The sequence below is a fragment of the Chinchilla lanigera genome, unplaced genomic scaffold, assembly GCF_000276665.1.
Source record: "Chinchilla lanigera isolate Chin_1 unplaced genomic scaffold, ChiLan1.0 scaffold00030, whole genome shotgun sequence".
Lineage (NCBI taxonomy): Eukaryota > Metazoa > Chordata > Mammalia > Rodentia > Chinchillidae > Chinchilla > Chinchilla lanigera.
The window spans coordinates 737666-754814 of NW_004955431.1; the positions used below are offsets into that span (position 1 = coordinate 737666).

Genomic DNA, 17149 nt, shown 5'->3' on the forward strand with positions numbered 1-17149 from the left:
AAAAAAAAATGCTTAAAGAGTTTCAGATGAGATGGCAATATTTGTTAGTTGATTATAATTTCATTTAGAAACACAAATTCTACCTCAAAGTTAAGCATACCTTAAGACAATTTCTGAATTTTCATTTACTGGGTTTTAATATGACAATTACCCATAGGATATTCTTCTCAGAACATCTCAAATTTCTTCCATGTATCTTTGAGGATTAAATCCTCAATCATTTTGCACAGAGTCCACTTGTTTTTATAATGATCTAATTAATTCTATCACAGTCACTGTTGCTTTAGGAGTGAATGTAAAAATGAATTGGCACAGCCAAAATGATGGGAGATGCTTGAGAAGAACTCCAGAACTGACTTGGACGCACACTAAATTTAGAGTGTATGTTGCAATAGTTGCATAAGTAGTGATGAGTATACTATGCCATAATCTTTTCTGGTTGATTTTTTTTTTGGAGGAAATAGAATTTGAAAAAACATTCAGCATAAATTCCCTGTATAATTTTTTTTTCCACTAAGTACAAAGAATGATTATTTCTTATTTTATGAAGAGTAAGCACCCTCAAGTATTCACTCCAGAGAGAGAAAACTTGCTGGCTCACTGAGTTCAGAGTGTCTAATCTCTTAATCGTCCTGACAGTACTATTTTTATGTTCTTCCACAGCCCTAGTGACTTTAGAATAGAAGTAAAAATACAGGTTGGGCATCATCAACAACTCAAAAAGTATTTATACATCTTCTTTCCCTACACAAGGGAGAAGAAAGGTAAATTGCCTAAAGGGGTTAAGATTCACTGAAGTGGAGTTGAGGAGTGAGGTAGCAAAGAAGAAAGTGATCTTGTCAGTTACAGCCTATCAGGAAGGAAAAGGAGTCAGTAATTTGGAGTGTGATGGAGAAGTAAGGTAAAGTGAGGATATAGCTAGCAACTTCTAGATGCATTTTTAGTTTCAGAGGACGTTAGCATAGTTAAATAGGATGAATTAGATAAAATGATGTTGAATAAGTTTGGCCCAATCCGAGTACACGAATATAAGTTAAATGATTTGTTCTTTAAAACTGAGCTAATAGACACACAGAATAAGTTACATAAGTGCCTTTGGCTCTGGGAAGTCAAAATATTTAATACCAGGTAAAGGGTGGCTACTGACCAATCAGGATCCTGGTCACAAGGTTCAAGAATGTCCCAGAGTCCCTTTATGCAGTCAGATATTAACCCCTTTCTTTGAGATCATAGAAGTATTAAGATGGTTCCAAAGGGGAAGTCAATGATAATGAAAGGATTACAGAAGGGGCAATGGACAGTGGCAATTTACTAACTTGTGTGGACATATTTCAATGCATTGTAGAGCAATATGAGTGCACTAGTGTATAATCATGGATTATTTTTGTAATTCTAAAATTGTATTTCTATGATTTTTTTGCTCAGAAGAGTTGATTCCAAACGTTGAAAAACCATATGCATGATAATAGCTTCTCTGTTAATTCACAGATCATGAGACACCTACACACTCCACAATGGATTAATTAAATATGTTTTTATGTGTTTAATGAATAGAATGTTAGCCATTTATTAAATAGTGGATAGGAAAGCTTTGTGATAACTCATAAATGCTTATAATATAGTATTGTTGGGTTAACACAGCTATACTGTATATACTCATTTGAATATACAGTATGTAAAAAACCAGCAAAGAAGATATAGTTGTGTCAGTGTTCAGTATGTCTGTTTTCTTTATTTTACCACTCTTTACACATCATGTTAATTTAATAATAAACTACATCAATAGAAGAGTAAGATAAAAATCAAACCCAAACATAAACTTGCCTTATTTCCTAACAGACATGTCCTCTAATTTATCCATTATAGTTATGACATTACCAGTGCTCTAGTCTCCAACTTTAAAATATCACTGTATTTTTAAAGTTAGAATTTTCAGAGAAATAAAGTTAATGGGATCTATCAACATCTATATCTAAAGAACATTATTTTAAGGAACTGGCTCAGGCACTTGTGGGAGGTAAGCAAGTTTGAAATCTGTAGGAGGGGCTAGCAGAGTGGAAACTCAAGCAGATTTGATTTCTTCTTGAGCCTGAATTTCTTCTTCAAGATGTCAGGTTTTGCTTGTAAGTCCTTAAACTGACTAGGCAAGGCCATCCACAGTACTGAGGATGATCTTTTTTCCTTAAAGTTGACTGACTATAGATGTTAATCACATCTACAAAATTCCTTTGTAGCAACACTTGAATTAGATTTTGTTAAATAACTGAATACCATAGCCTAGCCAAGTTGACACATAATACTAAACTCTGGCAAAAACTGACCACTGTCTATATATTAGACTCTTTAACTTACATTTCTGCAGTCAAGTAACAATCAGCAAACCCCTGGGTTCTAAATTTATGTCATTCAGTCCTATACATATTGTTGATATCATTGTGTGTATGTGTGTGTGTGTGTGTGTGTGTGATTAATTTCTGTGTTTGAAATTATTGATCCTCATAAGGCATACTATAGAAACCTCACATTTACCTTTATGTTTCATCCTTTAATGACTTTTTATTTTTACTCAAATGCCAAATTTCCTGTATGAAATGGTTATACCATTAATTACCTTTGTCTTTTTCATTTCATTTGCATATATCATGACTCAGGAGTTTTCTTCCTTAACTCCAACTAGATGTTCTTATTTAGGGGACATGAAATCTTGTTATATTAGCATTAGATTGGACAAAGGACTGCTTTGTCCCATCCAGATATAGGGTATGTAGGAATTCTTCTAGTGATATAAGATACTATCACCTCACTAAACAAATTGGGTTTGGGACACTTGTTAGAAAATATTTTTATGGACAAGTTATTTTTATTATATTTTATTGTATTTTTAAGTTCTCATCTACCTTATATTTCCTGTAGAACACATTTTTATCCTCTTGTCAAATCAGCACTTTATAGATGCTATTGCATTGCTCTTTAATCTTCTATTATGCTAAATGAAGAGCATGAACCATTCTTCACATGACAGCATTTTCACACTTTCACCATCACATGGAGACCACTGGTTTGTTGGTAAACATATTTTAGTAAATGAAGGACCAAGAAGGGATGAATTCTTTTGAAGGAATCATACCACTGGACTGCTTTCTGTATTCTAAATCCTTTGCTTCTATTACATAGTCAAATCCTGACAACTATTTGTTTAAACAGTTGTGTCACTCTCTGATTCTATTAAGCATGGACATGACTGAAAATCATTTCCATACACATTCGTGCTAACTCAAATGTTCTCTAACTTGTGTGGTTTTTTTAAAAAAAAGTAAGTTCAGAATTCTAAATCGAACTCTGTAATAAATTATCTTGCAAACTTTAGTCCACTACTGTAGACATCCACACTTATTCTGCTGGCACACTGTTTTCCTGCCTACATCAGAAGTCTTAGGGGCTGGGGACTTAGCTCAGCAGCACAGCGCCTGCCTGGGAAGTGCAATGTCGTGAGTTCAATTGCCGATACCAGAAAAAAACCAAAACAAAACAAAAAAAAAAGAAGTCTTTTTGCTTCATCTACTCCACCAGTTGGTCTTGAGAAGCAGTCACAACCTTCCCTCTCACACAGCCTGTGCTCCTCCTTCCATAGTCTAAGCCATTGTTACTTTCTGCCTGATGTCTATGATAGTGTTCTATTTCTACCCCCTCCCCAGACCCCATATGCCATACTCCACATAGCACTTGGATGATCCATTTGACATATTTACCAGATCAAATCATTTTCTTGCTTACAATTTTTTAATAGCTTAGTATTTCCCCTAGAGTAAAATTCAGATTTTATTACCATATCCTACATGGTCTATCAGAACCAGACCCATCTTTCTTCATAGCTTCATCTTTTAGTGTTCTTCCTTTACATTTTATAACTCTTCCCTAAAGTATATCAAACTGTTCTGCCTCCAGACAAGTGTGCACACTATGGCTTCCAAGAAACTTTGCCCTCAGCATCCTCAACCAAGGACTCCTTTATATCCTTGATGTTTTAACCAAGATTTAATCCACATTTCTACCTTTGTCAAAATAAGTGTGCATTTTATGTATGTAGGACTCTACAACTTCTGCCAATGTTATCAAATACTTTTATTTTTTAAATACCTGAAGGGCTATTTAAAAAGTTCTTCATTTCCTTGATATATATTTTATTTTCTGAGAAATTACTTCTCTGGCTTCACATTTCAGGAATAGTTGTAGGTTAGGAAACAGTTTTCTCTGTGAATATTGTGGCTGTATTTGACCACAGTACTCATTTGTTGCTGGACTTTACTATGGTGTTTACAAGGACTCACACTGTGTATTTAATAGGAGAAGCAAAAGAGAAATAAAGTATGTGTTGTTGCTGGAAGCTTTACATCGATGAACTTCCAGTGGAGGGAGCATGAGATGCGCTCTCTAGTCTGAGATTGTGTGATGGGGGTGTACGGTAGAAATTGGACCAAAGACAATGGACACATTTTCAAGTTTTCAGTTCTAGTTGAATATTTTCAATTTAAATGTGTGTGTCATTATCATACTGATTTTGCTTTAAAAACTTAGCACTGTAGGAGGCAGTCCTAGCTGTTCCTGAATTTAGCAGCATTTGATAAAAACTTTAGTTTGGCTTGTGTTACCTAAGGTTCTGAGCCAGTTTCTTTGCATTCTTTTCTTAAAAAGATTTCTTGGTACATTTTTGTTATGCATAATGATTGCATTTGTCATAGGGAATTTGTATCCATACATTATATATTTTACTTCTGTTTTCCTCATCTCCTCCCCTCCCTTTAACCTTTCTTGTACTCCTTATATTAAAAAGCTTTGTTCCCATTTTTCCTCCTGTTATCTATTTTTCTTTTTCCCTTTCTTCCCTTGCCTGTCCCCTCTCCCTTGTTCTCTTTCTAATTTAAACATTTTATTCCTACTTCCCAATACCTACTTCCATTTTGTCCCTTATTTACACTTTTGGTTTCTCACATAAGAGAAACAATGTGATATTTAAACATATGTGTCCAATATATTTTACTGAAAAGATTGGTCTTGAGGTATATCCATTTACCTAAAAATGTTTCAAGTTTATCCCTCTTTATGTCAAAGTAGTACTCCATTGTATAAAAACCATATGTTCTTTATCCACTTATCTGTTGATGTGCATCTGGGCTATTTTCAAGATTTAGTTAATATAAATTGTGTTGCTATAAACATGAGTGTGTACATATTTATAATGGAATGATACTTTTAATTCTTTCAGAATATAGCAGGAAGGGGAATATCTGGGCCAAATAGAACCTTTAGCTTTGTTGTTGTGGGGTGGAACACTGTAGATATCTACTAAGCCCATTTGTTCAAAGGTTTGGGTCAGCTCATATTTCTTAATTGATTTTTTTTTTTTTTGCTTAGTTGATAATCTATTTGTGACAGTAAGGTGATGAGGTCCTCCATTACAAATGTATTGGTGCTTATCTGCATAAAAGGACAAGATCCAACTGCTGGTTATTATAAAAGACACACTTTAAAGTTTAGGACACATCTATGCTGAAGATAAAGGGATAGAAAAGATATTCCATGCTGTGGTAACCAAAGAACAGGAGTGTGTGTGAATATACTTACATCAGACTAAGTAGTCTTCATGTAAAAAACTCACAACATATACATTTTGTGGTGAAAAAAGGATCAATTTCTGAAAAAGATAACATTTAACATGAACATGTACTCAATATCAGCATATCCAAGTATAGGAAGCAAACAGCAGAACTGATAGGAGAATTAGTAGTATAATAATCAAAGAAAATTTCAGTACTATCCTTTCAATATTAGTGACAGCAGCTAGACAGTTCAATAAAAAAGTTTCAATAATTCTATAAACCAAATAGACTGAACACATTCACAGATCATTCTACCTGACAATGGCAGAATGCACAATTTCTCAAGTGCAGATGGGATGTTCTTAAGGAGAGTTAGCATTAAGTCACAAAACAAGTGTCAATAAATTTAAGAACTCTGAAATCATACCAAGTATGTTTTTTTAAAAAAAACTAGAAATAAATAGAAGAGGAAATGGAAAATTCACAAGTATGTGGAAGTTAAACATAACATTTAAAAATCATTTATACTATACAGTATAATGTTTGATACATGTATATATTTTATAGTGGTTAAGTCAATCTAGATAACATATTCACAACCTTAAATACTTTTTTTTTTTTTTTTTTTTTTGAGACAGGGTCTCACTATGTAGTTCGGGCTAGCCTTGAACTCACTTTGTAGCCCAGGCTGGTCTCGAACTCACAAAGATCCACCTGCCTCAGCCTCCCGAGTGCTGGGATTATAGGTGTGCACCACCACGCCTGGCCTTTAAATATTTTTTGTGAAGCAAAAATGTTTAAAATCTACTCTTAGAAATTTTCAGGAAAACAATATTTCCATAAATTTTTAGATTCTACATATAAGTAAAATTATACAGTATTTATTCTTCTACATCATGTTGTTTCATTTAGCAAAAGATGCATGTTGTCACAAATAAGATTTCCTTCCTTCTTAAGGATGAATGGTATTCTCTTGTGTACATAAACTACATTTTATTCATTATCCATTGATGAACACTTAGGTTGATTCCTCATCTTTGTTTTCTGAATAATCCTGCAATTAACATGAGACAGCACATACCTCTGAACTGCTGGATCATAGTCCTATGTTTAGGTTTTTAAAGCGCCTCTATACTGTTTTTCATAATAGCTATACCAGTTTACATTCCTACCAGTAATGTTTGAAAATATCCTTTCCTTCCCATCCTTGCCAACACTAGTTATCTTTTGTCTTTATGATAGTAGCCTTTCTTACTGAAGTAAGGCTTTATCTTATTGTCATTTTAATTTGCATTTCCCTGATGATTAGTGATGTTGAGCATCTTTTTATATACCTGTTTTTCATTTGTGTCTCATCTTCTAGGAAATGCCTATTCAAGGACTTTTGTTCATTTTCAAGTGGATTGTTTTGTTTGCTATTTTAGCTGTATTTCTTATGTATCTTGTTGTCCTTCCTACACTATCTATAATCACTTATTTTCAGTTTTCATGGGAATGCAAACTTGAAAACAAATTGAAATAAAAATATATGAAACTTTGATCTTGTGGTCTGATATTTTTAGCTATGATCTGGTTTACTGAAGCCCCTCATTGAGGAAATGCGATTAATTTAATGGTTCATAATATTAGTGATCTTGATGTTGGCGATTATTTTTTCTAAGACTTTTTTTTAGAGCAGTTTTAAGTTCACAGAAAAATTGAAAGAAGGTAGGAAGATAACCTACTTGTCACCTGTCCTCCGACATTCACAGCTTCTATCTACCGCTAATATATCCCCCACCAGAGTGATACAGTGGCATAATTTACAGACTTACATTGACACATCAATATCCCTGAAAGTCTACAGAGTATATTAGGGCTCACTCTTGGTTGCTGAGTAGTGTAGAAGTTTGTACAAATGTGTAATATCATGTGTCCACCATTGTGATGTCAGAATGTTTTTCCTGACCTAAAAATCTTCAGTAGTTTGCCTGGTCTCTGACCGTCAATTCTGGGCAAACTCTTATCTTTTTGAAACAGATGATCTTTGCTTTTTAAAATAGATATACCTTAAATTGGGAGTGTCAGTGAGAATCTGTTATACCAGGTCTTTGAGAGGCTGAGTCAGAGAATTTAATATTCAAACCCAGCCTGGGCAATTTAGTGACTTGGTGAGGCCCTGTTTCAAAATAAAAAGTTAAAATGTGCTACTAACAAAGCTCAGTGGTAAGGTCTTGGGTTCAGTGCCCAGCATAGTAGAAACAAACAAACAAACAAATAAAAAACATATAATTTAAAATGCAATATTATATGGATATACAATTGTAAAATATGTGTGTATAAAATTACATGTCTAAATACATAAATATAGACAGTTTTTCCCAGGGGCAGTAAGGAAGGAGAAGTAAAAGAACAAATAGAGCTGAGTCTGAAATTAGAAGTATATAGTCTTCTCTTTCCCTTGAATGGAGATGGAAGAAAAGTGATGGTTTGGTGGCTGGGAAAGGAAGGAGAAGAAAAAGCTTCATTAGCGCTTTTTGTCTCAACTTTCAGCATTTCTTCCAAGAGTGTTCACTACCTCTTGACTCCAGGAGTGGCAGTGTAGTGCAGCAGATGTTGGCCCTGGGTCCTTGGCAGATGTAACTCTTTTTCTTGGGCTTTATTTATTCATTTATTTATTTATTTATTTTTTGGGGGGGTCTTTTTTGAGACAGGGTCTCACTATGCAGTTCAGGCTGGCCTTGAGTTCGCTTTATAGCCCACGCCAGTCTCGAACTCGCAACGATCCTCCTGTCTCAGCCTCCCGAGTGCTGGGATTACAGGCGTGCACCATCATGCCTGGCCAGATATAACTCTGGTCCTGTGCTTATCTGATCAGCCAGCTAATGCATTTGAGAGCAGTTCCCAAACCTAGTTTCCTCATATGTAACATGAAGATTTACCAAATTTAAATTAATTTCCTAGACTCCCATCACAGTTTCAATTTCATACATATAGTTCCCTTTTGGCTGTAATCTGATTTTGGCTTTATAAATATGGTCTGGAAACTTCTCAGGTCTATCCCAGACTGAGTCTTTCATCTTTTTTCAGTGCTCTAAAACTCAGGAAGACTTTTCCACTTGTGGAATGCAAGTTTGGTCAGAGGAAGGAGCAAATCCATGATGAGCTGCTTTTAGTAGTGATACTCCATTCCCTCTCAGACTGAAGGTGTTCATGTGATAGATAGTATATCCCACTGGAAGCAGGAATGAAGTCAAAAGAGGATTCTCTGATTTGCAGACTTTCTCTTTTTCTTGTGATGTGATTTGTTACTATCCATCAATGGTCTCTCTGCAGACATGAAACCAATTATTTTTCAGAATGTTTCTTGACCTCTAGGGCAGGGAGAGCTACCATATATGAGAGTTTTGCAGAAATTCAGAGCTCTGATTTCATGTATTATAAAGTCACCATTAAACAATGCCACATGCTTGTCAAACACATATGGTAAGGCAGACATTTTGCAGGATGCTCTCCCATATATTTAACCCTTATTTTAGTTACCAAATTTCGTGGTCATTAATTCTCATTTTTCACTGAAGGTTCCCCAAACATTCTAATTTTCAGACCTGTGGCAGATCCTATATACCCTGTTTCCATCTTCCGCATCATTAATCTAGCCTTTTCCTTACTACACCTCTGATGTTCTCCAGTTCTTCTACCTCTAAGACACTTCTGAGAATTCTTCTGTACTTTCAGTTTTATTTGATGGTTTGACATACAAGCACATTTTCTCTAGGAAAGGTTTTAAGTCTTGAGGACTATAGGAATGGGAACCTCCTATTTTTTAGGTTACAACTTTTATGTAAGAGCTGTCCTGGTAGAGCATGTTATTGACCCCAGAAAAAGATAGCATCAATACACCAAATAGATGATTTAGAAATCTATCCAGTAACTGTCATAGAATACTTTTATATTTTTCCCCCTTGAGACTGAAATAATTGCATTTCTGTAAACTTTGATAATTTTTTCATTAAGTAGAAAGCATAAATTAAAAGGATATGGATTTAGTGTGTGGGTTGGATTTCATTAGCATGAATGTAATTTGAGTTTTCTAGTGATAGTCTTTTGAGAAAACCTATTTGTTCATTAAATGTAGCTCAAACAATTGTATTTTTTACTGTCATCAGGTATAAATGATGATGATAATACCTAACAATTATTATGTTGTTTTTATAGCAATCAAATGTTTCATAATTACAATCTGATTTAAATATAATCTCTGTTCCCCAAAACTTACACTGAATAATTTATGGAGAAAACATAACAGATGTAATTATAAAGGAACTATTAATTGGCATTCTGTGGGAATTTAAAAATCAGAAAGAAAGGTCAGTGTAGGTTGTATAAATTTCATTAAATGCGAATCAGCCTACTCTTACTTCTGGGTTGGAAGAAGAAATGTGCTAAACTTTCCTATACTAAAGACCACAAGACTGTTATTTTAGCTATTATCTTTGATTTATAAAAGTGGCATGGTTATTCATGGGCTTTCCAGATGCAGAATGTGCATGTACCTAATTATTGTTGATTGATTGATTCACTTGAAAAAACAGAGACATGCAATTATGGGATAAAATCACTACTAGGAGAAACACAGAATAATAAATTTGCCTCTTGTTCTTAGGAACAAACAGATAAATAGTTCCACTTGCATTAGGTTCTTCTGTTTCTCTTCAACACCTCCTTGATGACCAATTCTCCCCAAAGAATCACCTAAAGATCTTGTAATATGTTACATTTTCTTTGAGTTTCTTAACTGCAAAGCCTCATTACCTCAAGTTATACCATTCATTCCTTATGGGAAATATGGGCAACACAAGGACAATTAAGACTCAGATTTATTTCAATTTTGCATTAGGAAAAAAAGAGAATTCCTTGCTGATCTCTTTTTGCTTGATCTTCATACTGTTACTAAGCTGCTGTCTAGTATGTTTATAATACAGCAATCACACAATTTACTATAGCTCAAGAGTCCAGAGAAACATAAAAAGAACTCAAATATGTCATTCTGAGTATATATTTGTTATATAACCTAATGTAATGCTTATGTGTCCATTAAATGTCTTAAGAAAGTACAATATTTAAATGAAAAATGTATTACATGGAAATTCACTCCTTTTTAAAGAGCCTTGGATTGGGGACCAAGCTTTTAACACATGAGTCTCTGGGGAGCATTTCAGATACAAACTACATCACATACCTTATATTTTTTATTCTTTATTGTGAGATTATTACAATTAAATGACATAAATGCTGTATTAGTTATGATGGGGTAGCATACTTCAGTAATGAATAACCTTCAAATCTCAATCTCTCTCAGCAAAAATATTGTTATATTATTATTAACTAAAGTTCATAGTTTATATTTGGCTCTACTTTTTATGGTATATGTCATGTGGGTTTTGTCAAATATTTAATGGCTTATATTCATCATTAGAGTACCATACAAAATAATTTCACTGCCCTAAATGCCCCCTATGTTCCCCTTATTCTTGCTTCTTTTGCCCTAACTCTTGGATGTCACTAATCTTTTATGTGATTAGTGTGTCTAATCACACTAATTAGTGTGTCTAATCACACTACTCTGTGTGTCTCTAATTTCACCTTTATAGCTGAAATTATATATATATTATCCCTTTTAGTTTGTCTTCTTTCATTTAGTGATACACATTTAAGATTTCTTCCTGTCTTTTTATGGCTTGAGAGCTCTATTATTGAATGCTATTCAGTTGTCTAGGTGTATCAATTTTCTGTTCATTCTCCTACTGAATAATATCTTGTTGCTCTTAAGTTTTAACAGTTATGATTAAAGTCACTATAAACATTTGCATGGTGATTCTTATGGAATTGTACTCTCTCAACTCCTTTGAGTAAATGCCAAGGAAAATGACTCCTACATCGTAGGAAGAGTAAAACCTCAAAAAGCAAAAATGGTTTTTGCTCAAGTTACGTGTTCATCTTGAGTTAGATGTGGGCTCTGCTCTGTGTTATTCTGACTTGGAGACTCAGGCTTATTAAGTATCTCTCTGCTTCACATGACTTCTGTGATCAACATAGCAGAAGAAGTGAGGAAAGAACTCTAGAGTGTGTGACACCAGCATTTCAGTGCTGTACCCTGGGGATAACCCATATCACTCAGGCTCACTGACTTTATGCTGTGGCCTCACAAAAGGCAGCCAGAAAATACAGCTTTCCAGCTGTTCAGAAGAAATGAATAACTGGATGTTGGTGAGTAGCAGTAGTAACTGGATGTTGGTGAATAACTTCCCATATGTTCATCAAATATTTTGTTTGTTGTCCTATTCATATGTGAAGTACCCTCATGTCTTTCTGAGGGTCACATTTAGTCATGGTGTCAAGGATGAATATGTCTGGAGATTTAATGTACAACATCGCCAGTATGGGTAATAATTATAACATATTTTGCACTTGAATTTGCTAAGGGAGTAAATTTTAAGTCCTCATCACACACACAAAGGATAGTTAGAGAATTCATAGAAATGTTAATTGGCTTGATGATGATAATCACTTCACACACACACACACACACACACACACACACACACACACATATATATATATATCCTACCATCATAGCATTATCCTTAAAGTCAAGAATGTTTGGAGGTTGAATTATACCTTCCAGGCAGTGGTGGGGTAATGGTGATAGCCTATACTCGAGATGTGGGGTACATCTGGAGACAAAGGTTCTTATTAATCCAACAATCCCTGGGCCCCAGTTACTCAAAAAAATAATGGCCTATTTTACTTAGGCCATATATCCAGCACTGGATGGCTGAGAGGACCTGCACTCTGCTGTCCTCACTTAGGGACTTAGGCTTTGGCTGAAAGAGTCAAGCGAATATTCATCAACCTACTAACAAAGCACTTTGCTCATACAATGTACTGGCACAACTAACTACATGTTACCATCAAACCACAAGAGGAATGTGAAGTTTAGTTTTGGGTGCTAAGAGAGTGTTTTAGCTCTGGCTGCTATAACAAGTACTATGGACTAGGTTGCTATATTAGTCACTTTCTTTGTCACTGCAACAAAATATCTTACACCTGAAACTTATAAGAGGAGTGTATATTTTGGATCACAGTTTGAGAAATTTCAGTCCATGGTTGGCAGCTCAAAAATGCTAATAGCATGGTGGAAGGGCCTGCTGTGGAGGAGAGCTGCTCACATGATGGTGGCCAGGAAGTGGAGAGTGAAGGGAGGAGCCAAGAAGGGAGAGAGGCCCTTCCAGGGAGACAGGCCCTTCCAGGTGATGCACTCAGCCACCTACCTGTTAGAACCAGGCCTCAGAGGAGATGCTGACTCAAAAGGCCCACAAACATGCTAACGCCAGTGTTCGCATTTGGGCCCTCCCTGCACATGCCATGTGATGCATGAGGTATTAGAGCAGATGGTCTACAAACTGCTGAAACCATCATTCCCCTCTGGGCTCTCTGGTTCACTTCTGGGCTGTGCACATGCCCTGACCTCCTGGAAGTCACAGAAACAGGTGGTCTGTAATCACTGCCAGTGCAGCCCACGTCTGGCTCCTGTGTGCACCATGAGTGGCCTGTGGCCACAGAATCAGGTGGTCCATGATCTGCTGGCATTATGGATCACAGCTGAACACCAAGAGAACCAGGTATTCCCCATCTACTTCCTGGGAACAGAGCAGGCAACCCACTGCTCTGCTGCCATTACGGTCTGTATCTTCACCCTCCATGCACCCAGTGCAGACAGGAGATTCTGAGTCAAAAGGCCCATGAACTTGTGTTTGGGCCCTTCCTGCACATGCCCTGCACCACCTGAGGTACTCAAGCCAGTGGTCCATGAACTGTTGACACCATGGTTCACATCTGGTCTTTGCACATGTCCTGAACTCCTGCAGGTCACAGAAAAAGGTGGTACAAAATCACTGCCAGTTCAGCCTGTGTCTGGCTCCTACATGCACACCAAGCTACCTGGAGACATAGAATCAGGTAGTCCATGAACTGCTGAGCCTGCTGTTCATGTCTGGGCTCTGCTTGCGCCCTGAACTGCCTGGGGACACAGAACCAAATGTTGCATGATCACACCACCAGTGCAGACCACTTCTGGGTCATACTCATGCCCTGAGCTGTCAGGGACAGTGGATCAGAGGGTCTGTGACATCACAGTTCAAGTCTGAGACTTGGGAGAACTAGGTACACTTCACCAACTGCTGGAAGACCCCAGACTAAGCAGCACACTTCAGTGACCACTGAGGGGCAAGTCTGTCCACCAGGAAAACTAGGGATGCTAGTGACCTTTGTTGAGCTTCCAGGGAAAAGGGAGACTGAGCACTCTGCTCCAGCATCAAACATGACAAGATGAAGGACTAAAATGCATTCTGAAAAATCCACCTCACCCAGAACAAGTCCAGGAGACATCAACATAGGAGAATTTGGTAAACACACACCTAAAATGGCTGAAATGATTGCAATGGAAGTAAAGGAACAACTCCATCAGACCGTAGAAGACATCAGGTCAGAAATAATCTCTCAGACAAAAAATGAAATGACAACAATAATGAAAGAATTGCTCAGGCCATCTAAAGAAGACATACATAAAAAAATAGATGAGCATAGGAAATTGATGGAAATGTTACATGAACAATATAGGAAGGAAATAGAATGCATGAAACAGATTCAAAGAGATATCCAGGAAATCAAAACTTTCTTTGAAAACTGGAAAAACCTCTTGAATGAAGCAAAAAGTAGAATTTCAGATCTTGAAGACAGCATGGCAGCTAACTATCGTGAAAGAAAGGATCTCTTAAAGTCAACAAAGAACTAGGACAAGTCAATTCAACAGCTGCAAGATGAGGCAAAGAGAAATAATGTAAGACTATTAGGAGTCAATGAATCAGCAGGAAGCAAAACAAATGACATAAAGAGACTATTTGCAAAAATAATAGCAGAAAATTTCCCAAGCATGGAAAAAGAATCTGATGTACAGATAAATAAGGCATATAGAACTCTAACTAGCCATAACCAAAATAATACTACACCCAGATATATAATAATCAAGATCCCAGATATCCAGAAAAGGAACAGAATATTAAAAGCTGCTAGAGAAAAGAAACAGATCACCTATAGAGGAAAGCCCATCAGAATCACAGCAGATTTCCCAACATAAACCATCCAAACAAGAAGAGCTTGGAGCAAAGAATTACAGGTCCCGAGACAAAACAGCTTCCAACCAAGACTGATGTATCCTGCAAAACTGTCCTTCAAATTTAATGGAGAAATAAAATATTTCCACAGCAAAGAACAACTGAAGAACTTCATGAGTGCCAAACCAACCCTACAAAGAACCTAAAGGATATTATGGGCAGAGAAAAAAGTGACCACAATTTCAAGGGCAACAATAGAAAGGAACCTGTAAGCAGAGCAAGCAATTAAACAGACAGCAAAAGTAGGAAACCAATAGCAAGTTAATAACATGGCAAAGATAAGCCAACACATATCAGTTTTAAACAGTAATGTAAATGGTCTGAATTCACCAGTCAAAAGAAACAGACTGGCAGAGTGGACTAAGAAACAAAATCCAACAATATGCTATAGGAACCACAAGAACAACATTTTCCTCAAAAGGAAATCCATAGACTGAAAGTCAAATGATGGCAAACAATTCCCTATGCAACAGGATCCCAGAAAAAAGAAGTGGTAGCTATTATGTTTGCAGCCAACATAAACTTCAAACCGAAAAAAATCAAAAGAGATAAAGAAGATCACTACATACTTGTTAAGGCAAAACTACACAAGGAAGAGATCACAATCATAAACAGGTATGCACCAAATATTGGAGCACCAAACTATATAAGACAAATATTAACAGACATGAAACACCAAATAATTAATAACACTATTGTAATAAGGGACCAAACCACCCCTTTAACACAAAGAGATAGGTTAACTGGACAAAAACTCAGCAAAGAAATAGCAGATCTGAACCAAATCTCCAACAAATGGACTTAGTAGATGCATACAGAGTGCTCCACTGCACAACATCAGAATACACATTTTTCTCAGCTGCACATGGGACTTTCTCTAAAATAGACCACATTCTAGCCCATAAAGCACACCTAACTAAATGCAAAAGAATTGAAATTATCCCATGCATATTATCTGACCACAGTGCAATGAAATTGGAAATTAATGACAAAAGGAACTCCGAAGCTCCATAAACACTTGGAAATTAAATAATAACCTCCTGAACATCCAATGGGTTACAGAAGAAATTAAAGAAGGTATTTAAAAAACCTTCAATCAAATGAAAATGTCAATATAACTTACCAGAATCTGTGGGATGTGTTGAAAGTAGTTTCAGAGGGAAATTTATAGCAGTGAACTCACACATGAGGAAAACAGAAAGGGAACAAATAAATAACCTAATGCTGTACTTCAAACTTTTAGAAAAAGAAGCACAAGTCCAAAGCCCAAATAAAGGAGATTATAAAGATCAAGGCAGAAATTAATGCAACTGAGATGAAGAAATCACTACAAAAAATAAATGAATCAAAGAGTTGGTTCTTTGAAAGAATAAATAAAATTGATAAACCCTAGTTAACGTTATCAAAAAAAGAAAAGAAAAAGCTCACATGTATGCAATAAGGAATGAAAAGGATGAAATCATTACAGATCCTACAGAAATTCAAAAGATCATTAATACCTACTTTGAAAATCTTTACTCCCACAGGATAGAAAACTCAGAAGAAATGGACAGATTCCTAGATATGTACTAGTTACCTAAGCTCAATCAAGATAATCAATATAAAAATCCTGAACATCTGAATATCAATTAATGAGATTGAAAACATCATTAAAGACTTACTAACAAAGAAAAGCCCAGGCCCTGATGGGTTCACAGTAGAATTCCACAAAAAATTCAGGGAAGATTTAATGCCAACACTCCTCAAACTCTTCAATGAAATTAAAAAGGAGGCAATTATCCTTAACTCATTTCTGGAGGTAAGTATTATATTGTTACAAAAATCAGAGAAAGATCCAACCAACAACACATAGTACTACAGGCCAGTCTCCCTAATGAACATATATGCAAAGATACTCAATAAAATACTAGCAAATAGAATGCAGCAAATCATCAAGAAAATCATACACCATGACCAAGTGGGATTCATCTCAGTAATGCAGGGATGGTCCAATATTCACAAATCAATACATGTTGTACACCATATCAATAAAACCAAAGACAAAAACCACATGATCATCTCAATAGATGCAGAAAAAGCTTTTGACAAAGTCCAACACACACTCATGATAGAAACCCTGAAGAAATTAGGAATAGATGATCTTTACCTCAACGTGATCTAAGCTATCTATGACAAACCAATGACCAACATTATACTAAATGAACAAAAACTAAAAGCTTTCCCTTGAAAATCAGGAATAAGACAAGGATGTCCCCTGTCACCACTCCTATTCAACATAGCTCTGGAAGCATTAGCCAGAGAAATTAGACAAGAGAGAGAAATCAAATGAATAAGGAT

General features: G+C 35.9%; 1 long non-coding RNA gene across 2 annotated transcripts in view; it reads right to left on the minus strand.

Moving 5' to 3' along the window:
- LOC102012991 overlaps positions 1-7488 on the minus strand; it is a 37394-nt gene extending 29906 nt beyond the window's left edge. For both annotated transcript variants that reach the window (XR_261439.2, XR_261438.1), the window contains exon 1: positions 7412-7488. This is a non-coding gene — a long non-coding RNA (uncharacterized LOC102012991). The remainder of the gene's footprint in view (positions 1-7411) is intronic.
- Between the last annotated feature and the right edge of the window lie 9661 nt (positions 7489-17149).